At 32.7% G+C, this 24,755-nt stretch overlaps 1 long non-coding RNA gene across 1 annotated transcript; it reads left to right on the plus strand.

The window, feature by feature from the left end:
- Positions 1-10,567: 10,567 nt before the first annotated feature.
- On the plus strand, positions 10,568-16,110 carry LOC146998668 (uncharacterized). The gene is made up of 3 exons (XR_015039345.1): positions 10,568-10,652; positions 13,088-13,173; positions 15,976-16,110. It is a non-coding gene; the product is annotated as an uncharacterized LOC146998668 (long non-coding RNA).
- Positions 16,111-24,755: the final 8,645 nt, after the last annotated feature.

The raw sequence follows: 24,755 nt of genomic DNA on the forward strand, positions 1-24,755 counted from the left end.
AGGCCCATTAGGCAAGTGGAACGTCAGCAGAATATGCGCGAATGAAGATAAGTTGCGCGATGAAGATACGTTGCAAGTAAACGAAGGATACAAGACACTCCGCGTCACCGTAAGATTCGACAGAAAATACCAGAACAGCTCAAGAACCTGCATAAACAACATAAGACGCTGCAGATTACGAACAATTTCGGTTCGAAGAGGCAGAGCTTGTACGAGAAAACAAGCTTCGCATGAACGCATCAAGACATACACGTAGTACTCTTCACAATGCAGGAAGTTTACTTTGAGCAACACACTGTATACATAGAGCTCGTACACATATATAGTAAAGATTTTGCTTTAGCAACAGCCCCCTAGTAAAATATATGAAGTTTATATTGGCATCTCACAATACCTGAACGAAATTTTTCTATTTACTTCTTCATTTACTATTTTCTTAAATTTTTTTATCAGTAATCCTGCCTATATATTATAGATATCAAAATCAGAAAAATTTAATTAATTATCTTTAAATGTATCTAAGTGATGAATACTTCGCCCCTGTTCATACCGAAACAACACGATGTAATTATAGATAGCTAGAAAGTAAAATGTATTCAGCAGGCTGTACAGCAAGCGACATGTATAAATGGTGATAACACAAGAATGGTATTTAATGTTATATACTGTCAGAGTTTTAAAATAAGAACATATACATCAGTGTTTTAAAAATACGAATTTTGCATCAAATTGCAAAACAAATATCTCAAAATCTGCCTTTTCATACATAAAATTTCAGCATTCGGAAAATTATATTTTTGTAAACGGTTTAGCAAAAATAACAATAATTATTGCCTTGAGAAATGGAGAATCTTGGTATGAATCCGAATTACGCCAAGACTACCTGTCAATGGTTGTTTTGAACACGCCCTTAATGTATATATATAACCCTTAAAAAACGTAAAGTGAGTGAATCTACTATCCGAGTGTGCAATAGTATGATAATGCTATGTCGTATGAACATAACTTCTTGCATTGTAAATAATCTGTAATAGTATGATAATGCTATGTCGTATGAACATAACGTTTTGCATTGTAAATAATCTGTAATAGTATGATAATGCTATGTCCTATGAACATAACTTCTTGCATTGTAAATAATCTGTAATAGTATGATAATGCTATGTCCTATGAACATAACTTCTTGCATTGTAAATAATCTGTAATAGTATGATAATGCTATGTCCTATGAACATAACTTCTTGCATTGTAAATAATCTGTAATAGTATTATAATGCTATGTCCTATGAACATAACTTCTTGCATTGTAAATAATCTGTAATAGTATGATAATGCTATGTCCTATGTGTTGAAGTATGTTGTAACAGTATGTTGCGCTATGTCCTAAACGTTGTTAGTGCTATGTCCTATGTTTACTGTAATCAGGTCCCCTATCTCCAGAGAGGTAGTACATGGGGGCTATACCATTTTTGTCAATGGCGATGGCGTGGTGCCCCCTGTACTTGTTCCTGTCCTGTCCTGTCCTATCCGAGTGTGTCTTTATGTCTTGAGTATTTAAGAAATAAGAAATGCATTTATCTATCTGGATAAAACTAACGCTATTGCCCGAATAACAACGTTTATTTAACACTTGATGTAACCAACTTCATATACATCTTGAAATAAAAACATAAATTTCCTAATCAGATTCTACCAATTCCAGAAAAAATACAGAAATAATGGAATTTCTAATAACACTATAAGTAACATACCGGGGAATAAATTGCGCGGCAAAACTGATGCAATCTACAATATGTAAACCAAAAAATTTAGGTTCCGCTATAGAAATGCAATAGAATGAGAAATGAAACTATGATGAGATTTATAATGAAAGATTTACCATAAAGTATTAATATATGATATTAGTAAATATATACTTTATAATACTACTCATTTAAATATGCAGAAACTTTCATAATATTCATTACTTACGAACGCTTTTTCATCCATCGAAGCATAGCACAAGCCATTCTCAATTCAGTGCTGGTGCACGTCAATAAAATAAGGATAAATCAAAATTTTCACAAAAAATCAATCGCTTTGACTCGTTTCTCAAAAACGTTTATCTGCAAATGCAGTATTAATATATCACATCAATATAATTCTGGATAATAAAATCTCCAAACAACGGATTAAACGCAAAAAATCGCATTAAGGCAGAATGAAGAATTTTCACTCTTACAATGACTTTTACAACAATATAAAATAGAATCGAATTTCTAAACTAAGTGTTCATTGTTACACCATATTTCATTCTTGGGGAATCTTTCATGGTTGTTCAGTAATTCTAACTGTTAACTGGTTTAAGTCGAATTATGATTTCATATATATGCACAGACTTATATATGTATATATTAATACGTATCTGTAGTAACATACATCATCTTATTATATGTAGGCGCATAATTCTAAATTAATTATACTAGTCAACATAATTTATATATTGATAGCATCCGACTTTTAAAATTATTTATTACTATCTGCTTGCTAACGATTATATAATTACGTACAGTGGTACCTCGACATACGAGTTTAATTCGTTTCGTAACCTTGCTCGTATCTCAAAGCAATTTTCCCCATTGAAATAATTCGAAATGCCATTAATCTGTGCCAGCTCCCAAATCACGACCTCAGTTGTTTTTGTTAAGTGTTTTCGAATAAGGAAAATATATTTTCTTATTCAAAAACAAGAAGAAACAATTATTTATAAATAACAAATACATATTCTATAAAAACATAATTAAAAGAAAAAATGAAATGCTTCCGGAAGCGCTTAATTTTTGTCACTGGTCTTCGCTTTTTTCGTCATGCTCTGCTCATTTTCACCCGCAGATCGTTTAAAAAAACTGTCGAAGGAAGTTTGTTTCTTCCTCCGTGTCAAGGATGCACGAGAGTTGCAACTTTTTCGCGGTGATTTTTATCCACGCACTCTACAACTTTCTCTCACATTCCCAAGACCTAAAAGATCACGCTCTCTGGAAGAATTTCGGCTCGACAGCAGTTGTCGCCCAACAGTGGCGGAGGGGTAAAATCGCTGAGCACTGGTAGTTTCAAACTGGTTTCGATTCTAGGCGAATAGGTTGACTGCACAGGAGGTTTCGGAGTTTTTCCTATGTGTAACGTGTATATTAGCCAGATTCCCTTAGAATGTATCCTTCATCCTAGGCAGATAGCGCAAGTGTGCTTCGTTATAATCAACTAAATCAAAGCAATAATATTTTTATCCACGCACTCTACAACTTTCTCTCACATTCCCAAGACCTAAGATCACGCTCTCTGGAAGAATTTAGGCTCGACAGCAGTTGTCGCCCAACAGTGGCGGAGGGGTAAAATCGCTGAGCACTGGTAGTTTCAAACTGATTTCGATTCTAGGCGAATAGGTTGACTGCATAGGAGGTTTCGGAGTTTTTCCTATGTGTAACGTGTATATTAGCCAGATTCCCTTAGAATGTTCTCCACGAAGGCATCCTTCATCCTAGGCAGATAGCGCAAGTGTGCTTCGTTATAATCAACTAAATCAAAGCAAACACCAGAATTGCCTGTATGGCACAGACAGACTAAACACTTGTCGAGCACCGAAGCTAGAATCCTAAGATTCGAGGACGAATACAAAGGTTGTGGGAACCGGCTTTCCTATCTCCATGCCAGAAAACCGCTAAGCGGAAAATATTTTCAAGTTTTTGTGGTGAGTAGGCGAAATAAAGCAGGATTACGATTATCGTAGGATTTACGTTATAATCATGATGGTAAAGTGATGTAATTATATTAAAATCATGACCAGTATATGAAATTATTCGTCAAAGTTTTGGACTGATTTTGGTATATATGGTTCGAAGGTAGCATTTATGACATTGAAGCATCCTTTTTGAATATTTATATAAATATGTCGCGAGACTGCTCAACTAAGGTGAGATCGTTATAGTCAAGGTCGATTATGCTGACATTTTCTCAAGTCAGTAAATTGACCAAAGTATTATACTTTGGTACTTTAGATTTACACTAATGTTGAGAGGAAATAAATGTTTCTTTGCTCTTATCTGTTCCGTAATAGAGTTCCAGGTAAGGTGTGATATATGTAGGGATTATATATGTAGGTGTGATATATGGGGTCTAATACTATAACCAAAATTTATCAAAACATCGCGGCATAAAAATACATAGCAACGAATTTTCAAGCATAATTTTTTTTATAACCTGACTAACATATTTACATTTTTGTGAAGTAGCATATTTACATGTATACGAAATGAAAAATAGATATGAGGTAATAATAAAAAACTAAATAAAATATGCTTCCAAATAAAGACGTTAAGGCAATAATTGCTACACAAAGACAGAAAGTTGGTAACTAAACTGAGAACTTTTGCGGCGAAGTTCTTTTGCGGTTTTATTAGTTCAAAAATCTATAAATATGTCAAAATAGAATAAATTCTATGTAGAAATGTTAGCAAAGATACATTACTGAGAGCTCTCAAAAAGCACTCCATACCATATGAAGTACACAATTTCTGCAAACACAAATTGTAAATCAAGTTTTCGAAACAGTACAGTGGTTGGCTTGTTTACACTTAGATGTCCATTGCAATGAAATGTTTCCATGGCGTATTTGAAGGGCTCGATTTGCAATAGCAAGAACTTGGCATCCAAAACATATCCTCAGCAATCATTCCGCTAATGTCAATGGCAAGCAACTTAATAAGAGAATAAAACTGTGTGCATAACATTTGGCCCATTTCACTTTGGCTGCAAAGAAAGAAAATTTAAATATTTACCTAACAAACCTAACGGTTTTGGTAATTGCATGACAACTAAATATTCACTAAAACTCGAAAACTGTTTTAATGTTTGGCTCTGAAACCGCCGTACCTTCCACAACGGCATGGAAAAGACAGTGATCATGGTTAAAAAATACCGCTAGTACTTTTTGGCAGGTTCTTACATGTTTTACGTGTAAATACGGCTGGCTTTTACATTTATTTTTTTCTTCTAAACATTGGTCATTGTCTGCCCATATTTTAAGATTACACGTTAATATATAAATGTATCGTTCAAAATATTCATTGACGTATGCGCTCGAGTTTTAAAACATCACTCCTCTATTCATTTCAGCACCACATACGGGTGATGAGTTAGGAAGTTCACCTTGCAACTTAAAAATGCTATCAAGGTTGATAGCACATCGGCGGAAATTAAAAAACAAATTTGCGGGAAAGAACTCGAAAGTCTCAATTAGAGGCGTAATTTCGCTTACAATTAATGGCAACGTGCTAGAGATCCGCAAGACAAAACAATGATTAAATAACTTAACCACCAAGTCAGGCTCCTTACAAGCAAATGCGCTGAAAATGACTGAGTCACTTGCCTATCTTCTCACTCAGGGAACTATAACGCTGGTTGGGAGGCCACTTCCAAACTTCAGAGATGCCACAACAACATTCCGCCCTTAACTGGCCAACGCGGCATTGCTTACTTCGAGACTGAGAAAGCTGAGTCGCTTGCAGATCACTGTGCTACTCAGTTCTGTAATCTTCTGCTCAGTTCATTAATCCGTCCCAAGAACGTGAAAATGCAAATAGCCACTGAATTAAATAAAATCGTCCAGGAAAGTACAAAGAGCTTAGAAGCGTGGTGTAAGGGTTACCAAGTGTTGAATTAGTTAAAGCCCCTCTAATCTTTGGGGTTAACCCAGAGTTTCATCTTAATTCTCTTAAAAGCACTGACATTTAAAAAATAATAGGCTTAGTATTACATACACCTTATTAAAATTATGTAAAAATATATAATAAAAAATATATGTAAATATTAATTATAATTTAAATTAGCAATAGTCCATTTATGTTTAATTTGAAGAGAGTATTTCCTCTTTCTGCTCTAAAAAGATGATACCGTTTTTCTAATTGCGTTATTTTAGGTCTAAACCTTTATTACTGTAACATACCACTGGTGATGTAAATGGAACTAACACTCAAGCAGCCAGAAATAACTTTATGGCAGTAATCATTATCTAATCGAATGCATTAAAACCAGAGCTAACTCATTCTAACGTAAGATTTCATCCTGAACACAACTGCACGTGGTTTCTGCACTTCAGCCTAGCTCGACTGCTGCTCTCTTCTTATTGCGAAGCTACCGAAATGTAAAAATTTGTAATAAACCCTAGTAATGTGTGAAGTTGTTTGCAGATGCAACATGTTTTTATAGTAAAGAAGGATATTTAAATCACCTCGTCTGCCAAGTTTGCTATTCCTTATAGATCAACGTTCTACGCAATCAAACTCTTTGCTTTTCATTATGCATTTATGATTCTACATTCTACGTTATCTATGCAACCTATTCTTGCGTTCTAAGGGTTCCTGGATTGGCAGTGATTGACGACATGTTTTGATGAAGAACCAAAAACACAATTTAATCGTCAGTATTATACAAGAGAGTTCGAAAGACACGTTTCCAGCCTCCGAAAAACTACGATAAACACGCTGAAATAATCAGCAATACAAACTTAAGGCTATCAGGCTGCAACAGTGAAGACAGCTTAATGGCAAAGCGCTAAAGTACAACTCCGAACTCAGCCGATCGCTTTCAAGCTAATCTCTGAACTCTAAGCACTACTACCGAACTCAACACACTCAAGATACTCTCCACGGTAAACTGCTACTCCGCGTAAAGGCAGGATATTTATAGGTTTTGACCTACCTTCGAGAAGACCACCACGAGTGGATACTCCGGAAGACCAGTAAGAATTCGCTCTAAAAGCTTCTCTTTCCATCTTTGGCATATTGCCAGGTCTGGCGCCAAATGGGCAATTTCGCGCCAAATCCGGCAACTCTGTCCTTTCTTGCAACTCTCTGGGAACCCTAGACTCGCTTTGTAACTAGCCATTTCGCAGCAATAAACATAAATTGTTATAAATGTTTTACATAGACAGATGATTTTAATGAAGTTACATGCAAAATTGTAAAATTTCTTTTGTGTAATGTAACATGAAGTACTTAAAGCAGTAAGATCTGCCTTAAAGGCAAGCCCATTTAGTAATGAAGAAATGGGTATCTCAGTAATTTGACCAAAAATCGCCAAAACTCGCCCAACTTGGTCAGCATTTAATGACATTTTGGTCCGGTCCCTGTACCACCGTAGTAGGTATTGTAAACGAATATATCACCATATTTCCTCCAACCGTAATTCGACTCTGATATTGCCTTCCAGTAATTTCGAGAAGGAAAAGGAATTACAGTTATCTCGGTGGTCAGGTGCGAACTATATAAGGCTGGTGAGAGCATCTGCTCTCAGTTGTTGTTAGCTGTTAGCGCAACGTTCCACTATCTCCGGCTTAGCTTCCTCTTCAGAAATATTACGAGCATTGACATTTGTTTAACTGATTGAACTCTGTGATATGATCGAGAGTTGTAGGAATAATTCCATGGAAAGATACGGATATCTAATGTGTTTTCTTTGATAGAAATATATTTCATCAACCTATCAACGTACCTGTGTTCATTCAATATATTACGAACCCGTACGCACGCAGCAATATTTATCTATCTATGTTATATATTAATAGTACCTATCTCTCTATATACAAGAACTAAGAAATTTAGAACCATATCCAGAGAGACTCAAAAGCATTGAAAGAGAATATCAGTAAAATACAAAATTGCCTATATATATGTAAAAAACAACCAGTAAATCTCAAACGAGAAAAACTGTTGATAGAAATTGTCATAAAAATTCAAATTGGTGAAGGAATGCAATCAAAATCTAATTCATCAATTATCAAGAAGAGCCAGATCAGCTTTAGTTGAACATCTTTTTCTTGGAAAACCACTACGTTTCTGTTCATGCAAAATTCCCAGATGAGCCATTCTAGCTTATTTGATTATAACAGTTCACTTGAAAATTTTGAGCTCTTCCTCAACAACATATTCAAAAGGTGTCTAATTAATTTCTTTTACTTTATTTGACTTTGGAAGTTTTTATAGATAGGTTAATTTTTGTATATAACTTTAACCCATTCAGGAACAGCGTCGCGTATACGCGACGCAACGATTCCACTCCTACCAGCCCAGCATCCTGTATACGCGACGCAACGATTCTGCTCCTACGATCCTAGCGTCGCGGATAGGCGGCATTAAAACGGAACGATTTATTTGAATTTTTAAAAGCCAGTAAATGGAGCTAAGTGTTAATTGTTTTCACATGGATTGATTCATACGGCATTTGACCTTCATATACTGGCATTAGTGTCTGTTTTGTGCTTCTGCGTTTTGGAGATTTATTGAAATAAACAAACTGGAAATTACGGCTCTTTATAAATGCGCCTGTGATTTAAAGGGCGTTTATGCTTATTTCGTTAGGAATTTTTTTTTTTTTTTTTTTATCTATTTCTTTTGAAATTTAACATAAGCTTTCTTGGTTATTAAAAAGTAACATTAAAACATTATTACAGAATGGCAAAGACTATCAGCTTGCTCGCATTGCTCAGGAAAGAGCCAACGTTTTTGTTTTTCTTACTCGATTTAATATGTCATTATATATAATGCCTTGAATAGTCATTATATATACTGACACAGGCATTTCATTTTGGTATATAATGTGTTTACTTTATATATAATGTAATTATATAACACACACAACTACCCACATAGCACAAAAACATCCTTATGATATCCCGAGGACCCCCATAGCACAAAACATCCTCAGGATGTCCTATTTAAGTCGCAATATCCCGGGACATACTTAGGATGTCCTAAGGATGTTGATTCTCAGATGTCCTGAGGAGATCGTAATTTAACATCCTGAGGATGTCTTATTTAAGTCGCTATGTCCCGAGATATGACAGGATGTCCTGAAGATGTTGATTCTCAGATGTCCTGAGGAGTTCACCAATTTCACATCCTGAGGACATTCATTCTGCATTGTCCGGAGGACTTTCGTTGTCAAATATTTCGAGGATATTTGTTCTCAAATTTACCAGTTTTAATTTTTTGACATTGAACATCTGAAACTTGCACATTATTTTATTTTTCATATGTATTTTACTAAGTTGTTTCTAAATGCTGTACATTAAAAATATTGATATGATTGATGATTTATTCTTGTTATTTTGTTATTAATTTTAACTGCTATTTTTTCTGACGTTTTTAAAAATTTATTTAGTCATGGAAAAGATTTTTTTCAATGGATTAGCATTTTCTAGAATATTTCCAAAATTCTAAATAACATATATTTTTTTTATAAAAATGAATAAATTACATGTATAATTACTTACAGATTACAAACCCTACTACAAATATAGGTAAAATTAGATATATATATATTTAATTACGGAAACGAATTTTTTCTAAAATTTGGGTATAGAGACATTAGGTATTTTTTTGGAAGCAGGAAACATGAAAAATTAGCAACTGCCTTCGCCGGGAATCGAAGGACGGACCTCTGGAATATCGGCCCAGTGTGCAGAACCACTACACCACGAAGACACGCTAGGTGTGGTGGTGGTGTGGCAATTATGGAAAAGCACACTAGGGCTATCTGCCTAAGGGGAGGGATGTCTTCGTGGAGGACTTTCTAAGGGAAACTGGCTCGTATACACGTTACACATGGGGAAAACCACGAAAACACCCATGCAAACAGCCCGTTCGCGGGATTCGAACCTCGGATCGCACTACCAGGGTTCAGCGACTTTACCGCTCGGCCGCTGGTGGGCCGAAGACACGCTAGGAAAGCGGAGGAAATACCTTATATTACTTCTCTTTTTAAAGGCCGACTTTTTTTTAAAGGGATCCAATCACTAAATCATCCAACACCTTTTTAGTTCGGGCGCCACTGTAGAGACATTAGGATTTTTTTGGGGACATTAGGATTTTAGAGATGAAAAATTAGCAACCGCCTTCGCCGTGAATCGAACCACGGACCTCTGAAATACCGGCCCAGCGTGCAGAACTATTACACCACGAAGGCACGCTAGGAAAGCGGGAGAAATACCTCATAAGGAAAATTTTTTTCCTCTAATTACAGGACAGAAAATGTTTTTCAATCGCGCGATCTGTTATTGATATTGAATTACAGTCGTGCGATAATTTCGCAGTAAAGATACATCTCTGATGACTATCCAAGATTCTGGAAACTTTGGTCTTATATAGAGATGGTCGTCTTATAGAAATAATGCTTAATATCAATATTTATTTATAATCTCAGAACTATTGGTCACTTTCAGAAGTGGTCGTTTGAGAGGCGATATTCTATATATTTATTTATTGATACTCTCAGATTCCAAAATTTGTTTATATTCTCAGAAATATTGGATGGAAAGTGGTCCTCCCATACATGCAAAATTTTACATTTCATTAAAAATGAATTCGGCATTATTTAACTATTTCCCTATTAATTAATTAATTAGATAAAGAAAAAATTAGGAAATAGTTCTGTTTATTACGGAATAATGTAGGAAGTTCTACAGAACTATATTCTTTCGCGTCATTGCACATTGTATCCGGGAAACTACTAGTTCCTCGTATTCTTCCGCAAATCCGTAAACATCTGTCTGATTTGAAACGAAATCCAAAATGGCTGCGCCATGAGGTTAATTTGTATGGATATTTTTTGTTGCATGAAAGGTAAGTTCAGTTGCAATACTTGTATGTTTACTTTTTTTGCTTTTCGAATTTATGTTATTTATGTCATTTTGACAGTTAAATGTTTCACAGCTTTATGAATTGTTACCATTCTGTCGTGAATTACGTGTATCTCAATGGCTGGCTGTCTTTTCAAATATCTAATTTGCCCTGCTATCCAAATGTTTATGACTGAATTTTTTTTAGTCTAGTTTATGCATTCAGTTTCAAAATAATATGTGTGATCAGATTGCTTATTATTTTATTGCAGCAATAAATTTATGTTAAATAGTTTGAACAATTGTATAAAAATAAGAGTTTGCATTGTTTTGTCCAAAATATGTATGGTTGAAACATTATCTTAATCTAGTTTAATTCAAGTTTTTTGGGGGCTACTGTTCTGTTATTGGGACCAGAATCGGAAATGTATGAACCTGTGTTCGTAAGTATGTGCATAGATGTTTGAATGTAGACACACACACATACAAATATACAAGCATACATAAATACATTTCTGAACCCGGTCCTGATAACAGAACAGTACCTTTTTTTAATCTTTTTTGAATATTTTATAAAATGATTAAGCATTTTTCAAACTGCATATCATTTTAAGATTCGACTTGCAGGAAGACAAAATATGGTCATTCAATCAAATGCTTATGATTGCTTTTAACATTTTCTCATAAATATTGTTTGCATTTTTATTGTATTTTAGATACTTTAGTTATGTAAAGTGAACATGAGAATATTAAGAAAGCTGAAGAATATGAATAGCTACCATAATACATGTATTTTTTCATCGAGCCTATTGTTTTAGAAACCAATGCACCATTATTATATGCTGGCTTATTTTATAGTTATATGCAGTTTAATTTTATGTTCATGTTACTGTAGTATTGTCACTATAATAAAAGTATTGATAATTTTTGTTGAATCTTGCAAGTTGCCTAACATTCAGAATTATTACTACCGAATTTTACTGATAGGTTTTTTTCGAGTTGACATAATCTGTCTGATAAATAAAATAAACTGGTGTTTAAATTATATGCATTTCTCTTAATGTTTCATTGAAAGTGAGATGGAAATATAAATGCTATCCAGAAAAGTGAATTCTTTTTGCCTGAAATAACAAACTGTACTAAATGTTTAATATTTATATCATTTTAGAAATGTCAATATTAAAGTTTCTCCACCTTCTCTTCTTATCCGGGTTTTCTTTTGGTGTTAGAAGGAGGAAAAGACTGTAATGTTTTAATTAAGGAAATAATTAAAACATTACAGTCTTTTAAATAACACAGTTACAGTAATGTTTATTGAAGCAATCAGTACTGTGTGATTGAATAATGTTAAAATGCATTGTTCATAAGGAAATTTGCTTATCTTTGTGTTATAGATTTTATTTTGACACAAGCTGAAATTTGAATTATTGGAAGCACTTTGAAAACCTGAATTATTTCCTGAATCATTAATCAGGCCAATATATAACATACAAATTTTCATACAAAATTATTTCTTTGAGCATATTATAAAGAGCTCATTTAATTTTATTATTTGTACAAATTTTAGACAAAAGTAGCATGTAACAGTTAAAGATTTATTGAAGCCTACTTATTACTTGTGGTAACAAAGAAGTGTGAAAGATATTGCCACATTAGCGAACATGACGATCATTGATGCTTAGTTTAGTAATTTAATAATATATTGAGAAATGCTGGGAACTTTCAGAAGTAGACATTTCGGAAATGATGGGCTTGATAAGAAATTTACACGGTTTTATTATTTATTCTTTAGTTAAGAATGGATTTTAGATGTTCATGTGAAAGAATTCTGTTTAATTATATGTGAAAGAATTGTTAAAGTTTAGCATTTAAAAAATGAATTAATAATATGCAATTATCTTTTTATTATACATATATTACTATATATTTCTAATGTGCTATGTAAATGTCAGTGCTAAACAATTGAGATACTATTGTCAGGGCAATCTTTTCTTATACATGAAAAATTCTGATACTTTCTTATCATCTACCCTCACAGCTTCAGCTTAAGCTAAAACAGCAAGAGTATGCACACGATAATAGCAAACTATGAATGTGCATACCACACACATGTATTTACATGCTTTATATTTAATCTTTATTTCTGAATAGTATTCCATTCAATGAAAAATATGTGAATATTGATCCAATATATATTTTTTTGTGTGTGTGCATCCTAAAATTTGTTGTTTCTTATAAAGTGCTTATTTGAATTACTACTTGTGAAGAGAGCAGTAGATATGAACCATAAACTAACCATTTTGCCAATTTTCACAGCTTTGCAGATAGTCAGAAAGCACCAAAATTTGTAATAATGTTAAGTTTAAATGATGTTCTATACTTTTGTGTTAATTTTTCTATTCTATTAATTCTATTACTGTGTTATCAAACTTTCTGCAGGAATTTCAACTGGTTGAGATGTTATTACTGGAGAAGAATTTGGTTTTCAAGCTAGAAAAAATTGCAGCTGAAGGATTTTGTAGAAGGTCAGTCAAACTGGTTTTAGTTAATTATAATTTAATTTTGGGTGAAGAATTCTCAAATTTATTTATCATAAGTGTCTAAAGGTCTTCTAACTTAAATTCTGCTTGTTTTTGAAATTTTTCATGACATTCATTCTTTGATTATTATTTTTTTTTTAATTTACTAACTTATGTCCAGGCACATGATGTTGCATTTAATGCCATACCTTAAATATCGTAAAATGTTAAAATAATACATTTCACTTAAAAATGTGGTTGTGACAGTAAATTTTCTGTTACATTTAATCATATCTATAAACATTGGTATACATCATTTTTCAATAATCTGTATATTATTTTGTGCATTTATTTTACATCCAGGATCTGGCATATGACTTGCTTTTCAAACTGATAACATGGTGTAATAATGTAATCTAATGGTTAAAGTTTACTATGGAAGGGGCCAAATTCAATAAATTATTCTTTGATAGAAATTTATTCATGTGTTCAGTGTGTCTCATCTCTTTAAATTGCTAAAGTAAATTTTATGTACTTGCATTTAGGAATTTTGACTGTATCAGAGTAATTTTATTTCAGTTATTATAACATGCAAGGGAAAAAATTCATTCATAGCTCCATATTTAAAATTAGTTAATCAAAGTCCTTAATAAAGAGGGACGTTTTGTTGTTTTTAATGTTGATAGAGTTTAATTCAAAAATATGCCACATTAAGGGTTACTTTTTAACCTAATTTAAAATTTTCATTACTTTAACATGTCCAATAATTGTTATTTTAACTCCGATATTGTATTAATATCAAAATTCCTTACTTTTTGATAGGTAATCCAAATGTAAAACAAGAAAAGAAAAAATTAAAATCTAGAAGTATATTTATTTCATACCTCTAACAAATAAAAACAACACAAGCACTTTTTACTGTCTATCTGCATAGTGTGGCATATCCCGTAAGACTGAGATTTGTATGGTCAAATCCATGTTTCAGTTAAAGGAAAATGTATGCACAGTCTTCTGATTTTCCCTTCGATTAAGGATTCTGTATATACTAGCATAAGAAATATATTAGTTAATGCAGTGTTATACATCAATATTTATAGACAATTATTGTGGCTATGTTTATTATAATTTTGTTCACTGTAATGGCTGGAGTGCCTAAACCATCATGCTGTGTAAACAAAACTCAAATCTTCATCTCTGCATACTGCTCCACTAGTGTTTAAACCACTGAAATGGTGATTATGGTAGAACATCTTTGATAAAAATTTACTCTAATGTAACCCTTGGCGAATCGTTTCTTTGTTTTATATCAAGATCGTCACCTGAGAGAATTGGCACCAATTTCAGGGTGGCCGCTACACAAAACCAAAATAATTCTTTTCATAGTCAAAGACATACACAAACTCTGTGTCCATGTACACATCGACCTATTAAAACAGAGAACTGCACAAACTGGGCATTGTGCACTGCCTTAACTTTGTCCATGTACACATTGATCTATTTTCACTTTAAGAAAATCAGAAAGTTAAAAATATCATAGTTACCAGAAAAAATTCGCCACTACCTAACACACAGACAAACAAAAATACACAAACAGAGAGGAATAAGTTACCAAAAATACATATTTCCTAACATAAAAACATTAAACAACAAATCTTCTAACAAAAATTAACACACAGAGACAAAAAAATAAATGAAACATCATTTTTTTAACATACCTTTTTTTTCACATGCATATGTTTAGGCTTCCCACCACCATCCTCCAGGTAAGCAATTCAATTAAATTTTTCGTCTCTTAGTCACCTCAGACATACTCAAACGATGGTACCCACACCAAAATAATAAATAGCATGTTCAAAATACAAGACCATACCACTTCCGTGCAACCAAACACAGCAATTGAAAAGAATGGTAACAACCAAAAACCTGGGTCCGTACAAAAGGTTTACTATTAAAAAAAGTAGTCCAAAACTAAATTTATCACAACACATTGGCAATATTTGCAGAAATAACTCCTTTTTTTTTTTTCCCCAAAGGCTACTTTCGCCAACATTATCAACATTAGGGTTACCGGAAAACTTATTTGACGCAACGGGCTTCCACATTTCACAAACAACCAATACCACTTTGCGATTTTTTTTCAGACAGAAACCAAAGTGTACCATACAGTAAAGATTAGGCACATCTTCATTTACTACTGTTACAAGTACTTCTTTGGTAAATTTCTGCGGTTAAATTCAAAAGTTTAAAATTGCATTAACATGATCGGATTTTATTTTCTGCACGTAGCTAACAATTACTTATGAGTTGTCAGATAAATGTTACCAGATGCAGTTAATTATTTTTTACTTGCCAATCTCATGAGACAAGTTTTTTTTTGCTCCTGCAAGACTTTACTTTGTGTTGCAAAATAAATTCTTTCTCACTCTTTTTGGACTTGCCTACACATTAAATTTAAAATAGTTTTATGAATAGGTAAGATGTGATTATCATAATTTTGTTTCTCTCTTTATCTTGGCAACTTTATATGTTGATTCAGTATCCAGGTTACCTACCAGTGGCTGATTGATAAAACTGCTCATATGTTCAGCTGGTGGTTTGAGTTTATTTTCTGACATAAAAAATTTTAAAAGGCATCCCCCATGTTTATTTTACTATAATCGAAAAATCAAATAATTGCTACTCTCTTTATAGGTGCTAAATGTTAAAATATTTTAAATGCTTCCTTTAATTTGCATTCTAATAGTCATTTGTTTAAATTTAATTTTGAATTATATTCACATATAGTAATTGTGAGTGTTTTTATTTTAGGTGCTGTGAAAGGCAATGACAGAGATCCAATTTATCAAGAGTTCTTATATACATAAGAATACATGGATATAAGATTGTTTTTCATGAATTCAAATAAAATGTGATAAATTGGATTAATAAAAACTATTTTGAATTTTGAAAAGTGTTTTTCCTCTGTTAATCATAATATAGTGCCATAAATTTCTGAATGTGTTTATTTTTCATCCAAATAAATAGCTTTACAAAAATTTGTCATATTAATAGATATTGCATAATTTAGCATTATTATACATATTTATTATAGCAGATTTAGCTGAACTACTTTTTTATTCTCTCTGCAGATGAAGTCACAAAGGTAAGTGGTTAGATATTTTTCTGTATTCCCCATTAAGTAATTTTATCTGGTAAATTACCATTACTTATATACTAAAGGTGAAAGAATAAGCTTTCCTTGAAAATACAAAAATTTGCAGATATTTCAAAAAATTGGTATATGTAAAGTTCTTAAATTGCCACATATGCGAAACTGAAAATGTTATATATAAAATAGTTCATAAATATAAATATTTTCACTATTTTTTAACTATAATTCACTGCATTTGTTATATATAATCTCAGTTTAAGGTAGCAGTGCTTTTCTCACTGTGATTTCTCATGTATTTTGATTCATAAATACACGTACATAAATCCACGTATTTTGATTTCTCTTTTGAGACCGAATAAAAAATGAACTAAACATTCTCGTTGACATTGAGAGTTGAATAAAAGCTCACCTCAAAATAAAATGAATTAATAAATTTATGGAAAATTTTACATAGCATATATTGAGCAGAAAGTGTAAACTGAATATACTTAATGGAATTAATAATTGGTGGAGTTGATTGCAGAATAAAATGCCTTAATTGCATGGTAAACAGCAGATCTTTTGAAGTTTTTCTATGTTGCGTAAAATGCAGATTTAAATTTTTGATATTGTCATATAAATGGCAATTACTGTTTTATTTTGCTCTTAAATGAATGGTTAGTAATAAAATTATGGATGAGACAACCTTTAACATGCGCTAGAATTTACAAAGTTTAATTTGGTGCTGATTTCAACGGGTAAATTTCATTTTACTGAATTTTGCGTAAAATAATACCAATGAACCATTGCAAATTATTTTCAGAACTTTTTTTTAATCTAAAAGGGCTATTAATTTTGAAATGTGACTTCATATTGTCAATCGTAAAGTTGTTTCGCTTTTCATTCAAGTCTTGCCATTTGGCAAAATTTAACATTTACCTTTAAAATCTAATATATTATTGACTAACAAGCCAAGCTATTTAAAAGCATTACACACAATTCTTAACAATGCTTTTTTTAATTTTTAATCTGATTGATTTAAAATGCATTTAATTCATGATATATCTAATTGAAAACATTTTAATATTTTTACATAATTACAGGATATATTTCTTCATTTTTCAAATATATAGAAGATATATAACTTTCTGGTGTCAGTATCTTATAAAATGTTTTGCTATTTCCACTGCCCCATCTGTATTGATAATCTATACATTCATAAGCTTTTAGCCTCTTTGAGTGACTGCTAAAATCTGAGGCCTTTCAGATTTTTTTTTTTAATTGTGTGTGAGCAGAAAGATAGAATTTTAGAAGAGCTTCTTGAGTTACCTTTTGAATGATATAAAGAATTGTTAACATAATGTCAAATTTTTACAACTAAATATTAAATATATAAAAAAGCCTGCAGCATTCTCATGTTATAAAAACATATTTATTTATTCTGAGGCTAGGAATTGATTTAGTTTTAAAAATACAATTTATTTCTTTTAACAATTTCCCAACAGTGTCATCAAAACACTAAATTCCATATATGTTTTAAAGAAAGATGATTCATTTATGTAAAGATTATTAAATGGGTAATTTTATTATTCACTTTTTAATACAAATTAACTGAAATTAGAAACTGATTTTGTAAAATAATTTAATTATGAATAATTCAATTTGGGGGCTATTGGATGTTTAAAAATGAACAAAAGATTTTTAATATCTTAAAAATAAAAGCAAAATTTTCAGTTTTAATATTTTGTATTAATAATTCATTTTAATTTCCTTGCTCAGTTTTAATATATTCACAAATTCAGATTTAAAAACAAAAAAAGTTGTATAAATATTTTCAACATTTCTGATTTTTCCATAGCAACCATAGGAAAAGGATTTGAGACTATCTGTGTAAAAAAAGTAGGTTTTAGATCATCATACTTTCACTGGAATTTTCCTCTGTATATATATTGGGATGTGACACTAAGCAGTTGAGAGTATGTATTTAAGAGGTTAAAGGGATATTGTAACTAGTGTTTCAAATCCTGATAACATCCCATACGCTGTCGGTGAGACGTAGATAGGATGTCCTAAGGATATACTGGGATGTGACATTAAGCGCTCAGGAGGATGAATTTTGGAGGAAATTGGGATATTACGGGATGTCCTGAGGATGTAGTAAGTAGGACTTTAAATCCTAATAACCTCCCATATGCTGTCGATGGGACATAGGATGTTTTTAGGATATAATGGGATGTGCTTAGGAGGTTTGTGGGATGTCCTGAAGATGTAGTAAGTAGGAGTTCATATCCTAATAACATCCCGCACGCTGTCAATGGGACTTAGTTAGGATGTCCTGAGGATATCCCGGGATGTGACATTAAAGCACTCGGGAGGAGGTGTTTAGGAGGTTCGCGGGATATTCCGGGATGTCCTAAGGATGTGCGCATATCCCGCGAGCAACATCCTTGGGATATCCCAAGGATGTTTTTGTGCTATGTGGGGATGTTGCTCGTGGGATATGCGCACATCCTCAGGACATCCCGGAATATCCCGTGAATCTCCTAAACACCTCCTCCCGAGTGCTTTAATGTCACATCCCGGGATATCCTCAGGACATCCTAACTAAGTCCCATTGACAGCGTGCAGGATGTTATTAGGATAAGAACTCCTACTTACTACATCCTCAGGACATCCCGGGATATCCCACTAACCTCCTAAACACAGCCCATTATATCCTAAAAACATCCTATCTATATCCCATCGACAGCGTATGGTATGTTATTAGGATTTAGTCCTACTTACTACATCCTCAGGACATCCCGTAATAACCCAATTTCCTCCTAAACTCATCCTCCCGAGTGCTTAATGTCACATCCCAGTATATCCTTAGGACATCCTATCTAGGTCCCACCGACAGCGTATGGGATGTTATCAGGATTTGAAATACTAGTTACAATATCCCTTTAACCTCTTAAATACATATTCTCAACTGCTTAATGTTACATCCCAGTATATCCCCAGAAAGCTTCTTTATATTCCAGTGAAGGTGTTGTGATAACCTGAAACTTGCTTATTTTCCACAGACAGTCTCGGGTCCTCCATCTGTGGTTACTATGGAAAAATAAGAAATTTTAAGAATATTTATACAATTTATTTTCTAATTTGAATTTCAATTTATTTAATAATTTGTAAATATATCTAAAACTGAGCAAGAGACTTGAAATGAATTATTAATACAAAATATTATAAGAGAAAATTTTGCTTTAAAATATTAAAAATCTTTCGATCATTTTTAACCATTCAATAGCCCAAAACTGAATTCTTCGATATATTCATAATTAAATTATTCTACAAATTCAGTTCTGACTTCAGTTAATTTGTATTCAAAATTCAATAATAAAATTAAGCATTTAATAACCTTTAAGTAGGGAACCAGATGTGTGTAAATTTTGAAATTCTGAACTTAAGTCGGTTACTTTGATTGAATCATTATTCATGGCTACAGTATGATTAAACAGTTCGTCTTGCTATTTGCTGTAATGGAGCTGAAGATTTTCTAATCAATTTTTTTATAGAAGATTTATAGCTTTCAAATTTAAATGCACTGTAATTATCTAACGGCCCAAACATTTTTACATCTTCGCAAATATGCAGTAGGCCGTGAACATTATGAGCAATATACTGTTTTTCATAATAAAGCCCAAAATTTACTACGAAGAGTTTTCATAGAGACTGTGCATATTTCATCAATTGCCGTCTAATTCTGTATTTTGCATAAGAGTTTAATCGAAATATGAAGTAGTAAAAAATGATCATGTAGCTTTTTGTTAAATTAAAAAAATAATAATAAATAAGAGGGCTAGTGTACAGTAAAAATTGACGGTATTCTGTAGCTTTCCAGTGTTTCAATTCTTTTAGAGTTGGTTCCTTGGTTTTCTTGCAAATTCAATTGGTACATAAGGCTGTAAAAACTGGTCATTTAAAAAAAAATTAGTTCAACATTTTTATGTGGTAATCGTGCTTGTAAGGTGCCTCCGCCTATCCTAATAGTAACCATTTTTTGTACTACTCCTAAGCACACAAGAGACATAAAGTCTAACGGAATATTTATTAGTCCTATATTTGGCATATTCCTTAAAATGGGGTAATCGTCATCAGTCAGTTCTTCTTGAGACATAAAAGTTCATATTTCGAATCACAGTTTGAAATGGAACTTAAAGAATATTTGCTCGCGCGAAAATTCGACACAGTCTTTTTTCATAATTAAATACTACTTCATCTTCTGACGAATCCGATAATATACGTTGATTTATTCTGCTGTAAATCCGTCTTTTAGATATCTGAGATAATTTTTTTTAGTTCTGATCATTTTTGTAGAATAAAGGAAACATTTAGAAACTTGCTTTTCACACTCTGTCAATGTAACGCTTGCAAGCGTCAGCAAGTCAGTTCGTAACTGAAAGAGAATTTGGAACGACGGCTATTAATGTTTAGCAGAATAGCTGAATTCTGGAAATCTGAAAGTAAGTACGTGTACTTTCCACTTTGTGGGGTTCTTCAAGGATATCACTATTACGGAGCAATTAAAACCGTTGGGGGTGTTCTGCGTACTTTGTTGTAAAGGGATGTGAAGGGATGTTTCCCTTGTAGGGGGATACAAAAGAAGGGAAGGTTTGACACATAAATCTGCCGCATTAACAAAAGAGAAATCTTCTTGGGGCATCGGCTACAGAAAAAGTGCTCAGAGGTGTTACATTCTGAGCGGAGCTCGGTTTCTCAAAAGCAAAGAAAATTTGAGATGCAGTTTTACGGACAATGATAATGATGGAAACGAAACTTTAAGATTTTCAACTTCAATTGTTATTTATAGTATAAAATAAAGTAATAAAAGTGCTGAGTTTAAAGAACGCGTTTAATTTAAAAATTAAATCATTTTAATTTAAAGTTTGAACATCTATTTAATCCATTATCTAATTTTGAGTTTGCCCACCAGCGGCCGAGCGGTAAAGTCGCTGAACACTGGTAGTTCGGTCCGAGGTTCGAATCCCGCGAACGGGCTGGCTGCATGGGTGTTTTCGTGGTTTTCCCCATGTGTAACGTGTATACGAGCCAGTTTCCCTTAGAAAGTCCTCCACGAAGGCATCCCTCCTCTTAGGCAGATAGCCCTCGAGGCTTTGCCGTAATCACACACACACACACACTAATTTTGAGTTTTCATAACAACATTTAACTTTGTGTTATATACCTTGAAGAAACGTGTTTACTGCATTTTCTGGATGTTACAAATAAATTAATAAAGCAGCAATTATTGTTAAATTATGAGGAGGCATGTAGCATTGTCGGCATAACGTATAAGACTGCAGAGCGCTGGATATATTTTTTTCGCGCTTTGTTTAGCAAAGACCGAATATTTGTATGGTTAAAGAGGTAGCAAAGTGAGGTTTCAGGAGAGTAAGAACTTAATGTTAGTTCTTCCTATTCTCAAACCTTATTTTCCTATTACAGAGAGGTAAAAAATAAGTTACTTCTTACCTCAGTCGCTTTGAAAGACTAATTCTCATTATTAAAGAACTTACCAGAAAATGAACGAAGAAACTGCAACGAATTCTTTAGCCCAATAAAATTATTCTTCTGTTTATAAATTCAAATTAAAGGAGGTTAAACCTCGTACAGACTAGTTTTTAACTGCGTCTGTAAACTAAAATTTCGTTTGTTAAAAAAAAAAAAATATTGTTACTTATTACTGCACAGCACTAAACATCATTCATTACTAATATAATAGTGTAACAGATCAAAAAGTATTTTTTTCTTTTGCAGTTTCAAAGTATAGTTATTTCTATGATAAGAACTATGGATGAATTTAATAGAATACTTTTCTAACTTGATATTTCTGATTAGTGCCTCAGAGACGGGTAAGTGATTATAGTGACTGATTGCCGTACAGAAGGGCTCAAGTTCGAATGCCATATAAGGCATGGATGCACATCATGCCCATCTGTTCATAGGATAAATGTCTTTGTAAAAGATTTTCTGAGTTAACCTGTAACGTAAATAATATTTGTGTTCAAAGATATTAGAAAAGTATCTAAAATAATTTTTACAAAATATATTATGTATCAATTAGAATTTAATCGTAAACACACTTTCAATATGAAACTCAAAACGGATGAAAACACGTGCCTATAATTTGTAAGAAAGTACTCTGATCAATAGGCACTGTGAAACAACAACAAAAATTTGAAAATATTATTACTTAATACTTACAGCCAAAATATACGAAAACCAGTGTAAGCATAACAATTAAATTTTCATATGCAGAATAGGTAATCCATAGAGTAAGATTTTGATTCTTATAACATGACTTCCGTGTGGTACAAGGTTACTTTAATATTTTCAGATATGAGCTTCCATAAAAAGTAAGTACCGAAGATATCTGAGAAACAACATCCTCAGGAGAACTTCATATATGCCGGGACATTACGACTTGAACAGGACATCCTTAAGATGTTGATTTACGAACTCCTCAGGATATCTGAAAATCAACATCCTGAGGAGATCTTCATATATCCCGGGACATTGAGACTTGAATAGGATATCCTCAGGATGTTGACTTAAGAAGTCCTCAGGATATCTGAGAATCAACATCCTTAGGATATCCTAACTGCTTCCCGGGACATTGCGACTTAAATAGGATATCCTGAGGATGTCTTGTGTTATGGAGGTAACTAAGCCGCAAAATTGGCTTCTTGCCACAATGAATTTCACTTCATTCAATAGCGAGGATTCCCTACGCAGTCTTTCATTTAGGGTTTACTGTAAATTCTCCTGAAAACAACACATAAACCCTACACAGTTGCAAATTTAAAAGTTAAATTAATTAAATTTACGGGTATCATATATTTCAAAGTTTTCTACTCCAAATTTCTTCGAAGCATATTGTGATTAATTTAAATCTTTGAACTTTTTAAATATCAGAACACTATCACTCATTTTCATTCGGTTCAAAAATGAGTCCAAAAGATCTATGAGCATAAACGAATTTTCCATTTAGAACATTTGTGATAATTATTGAAACATTTAACTAATATTTTGAGGTGTTCCATCCTTCTTTACTCATGTCACAATTTTACTCTCATCAGAAAGTTATAAAAATTCAATGTCTGTGCGGCAGAGCTGAAAAGTAGGAATTTAGCTCGGCATTAGTGTAATTACTTCACCCGAAGGTTCTTACTGCTACTAATGTTATATATTTATAATAACCGCATTCATAATTACTCTCACTTACATACTAAAGGATTAAGAACAAAAATAATGAAATATTAAATAATCGTAACTTGGAATTTAACTTATTTAAAAATATAGTTTAAAGTACTGAAAATAATTAAGGCTATTATTAATTATACATAATTATTCTAAAAAGAAAAGCATGTATAATCTTCTGGTTTTCAGGAAATGATAATATATTTAAACTTTAGAAAAATACAAGAAATACAAAATTTAAAAAAAAAAAGAAAGAAAAATACGTTAATTATTAAGCTTATTTTTCTACGTAAATCAATATGTAACACATGGACATAATAACGACGTTTTCACAACTGTTTCAAAAAGGTCGAATACTGCGAACATTTAGGCGTCGCTAAGACGTCGTGGTAGAATGCTTTCACAACCGTATTATAACCTAAGAAAGACACAATAACGGCATCTATGCGATAAAAACCTCATTTGTAAAATAATAAAGACGTCTGTAATAAAGACGTCTTTGGAAAACAGGGGATGTTCGCGGAGATCTAGGCGACTAGATGACATATTGCAACGTTTTTGCAACGACATCCGCGACGAGTTTGCAACGTCGTTACGTTGTTGCCGTGCTACTTGGGAAAAGTATCGGACTTTGAAAAAATCCATAGTGAGTAATTTATCCAAATAAATGTCATCGTATATCTTATTATTCAAATATACCTAAATATCTGGAAAATCTCACACACATAAAAATTCGTTGAAGATTCCAAATCAAGGAACATATCATGTTCATGCGAAGAGCACGAGGGATCGGTCTAAGAAGTATGCTTAGCGCCATTTTCATATACTCTATTCGAAGTATTTCCCAACTGCGGAAATTCACTATCTCTGGCCGAAATAATATTCAAGGGTAATCCAAATACTTCGTAGCACTTAAACACAGCAAACGAGCTCTCACAAAAATGCAAAAAGGGCACATATAAATAAAAAAATTGCACAGACATTCACACGTGAAACATCCAGAGACCACATTCTTCTACAGTGTTATGCGGAGTATCTAACTTTGAAGAAATATATAGCGAAATGCTATGTGTATCTTTGATCGCGCACTTGAAGGAAATCTCGAATCATAGCAAAATATTCTGACATTCTTAGGCGGGCCACAGGAAAGTCTTCGCCGGCCGCTATTTGCCCGCTAAATATTTTAACTTATAATACTATCCGGGGGGGGGCATTC

This window comes from Stegodyphus dumicola, chromosome 2 (genome assembly GCF_044657685.1).
Source record: "Stegodyphus dumicola isolate Sdum_Otavi_A_Nest chromosome 2, ASM4465768v1".
In the NCBI taxonomy this organism is placed as follows: Eukaryota; Metazoa; Arthropoda; class Arachnida; order Araneae; family Eresidae; genus Stegodyphus; species Stegodyphus dumicola.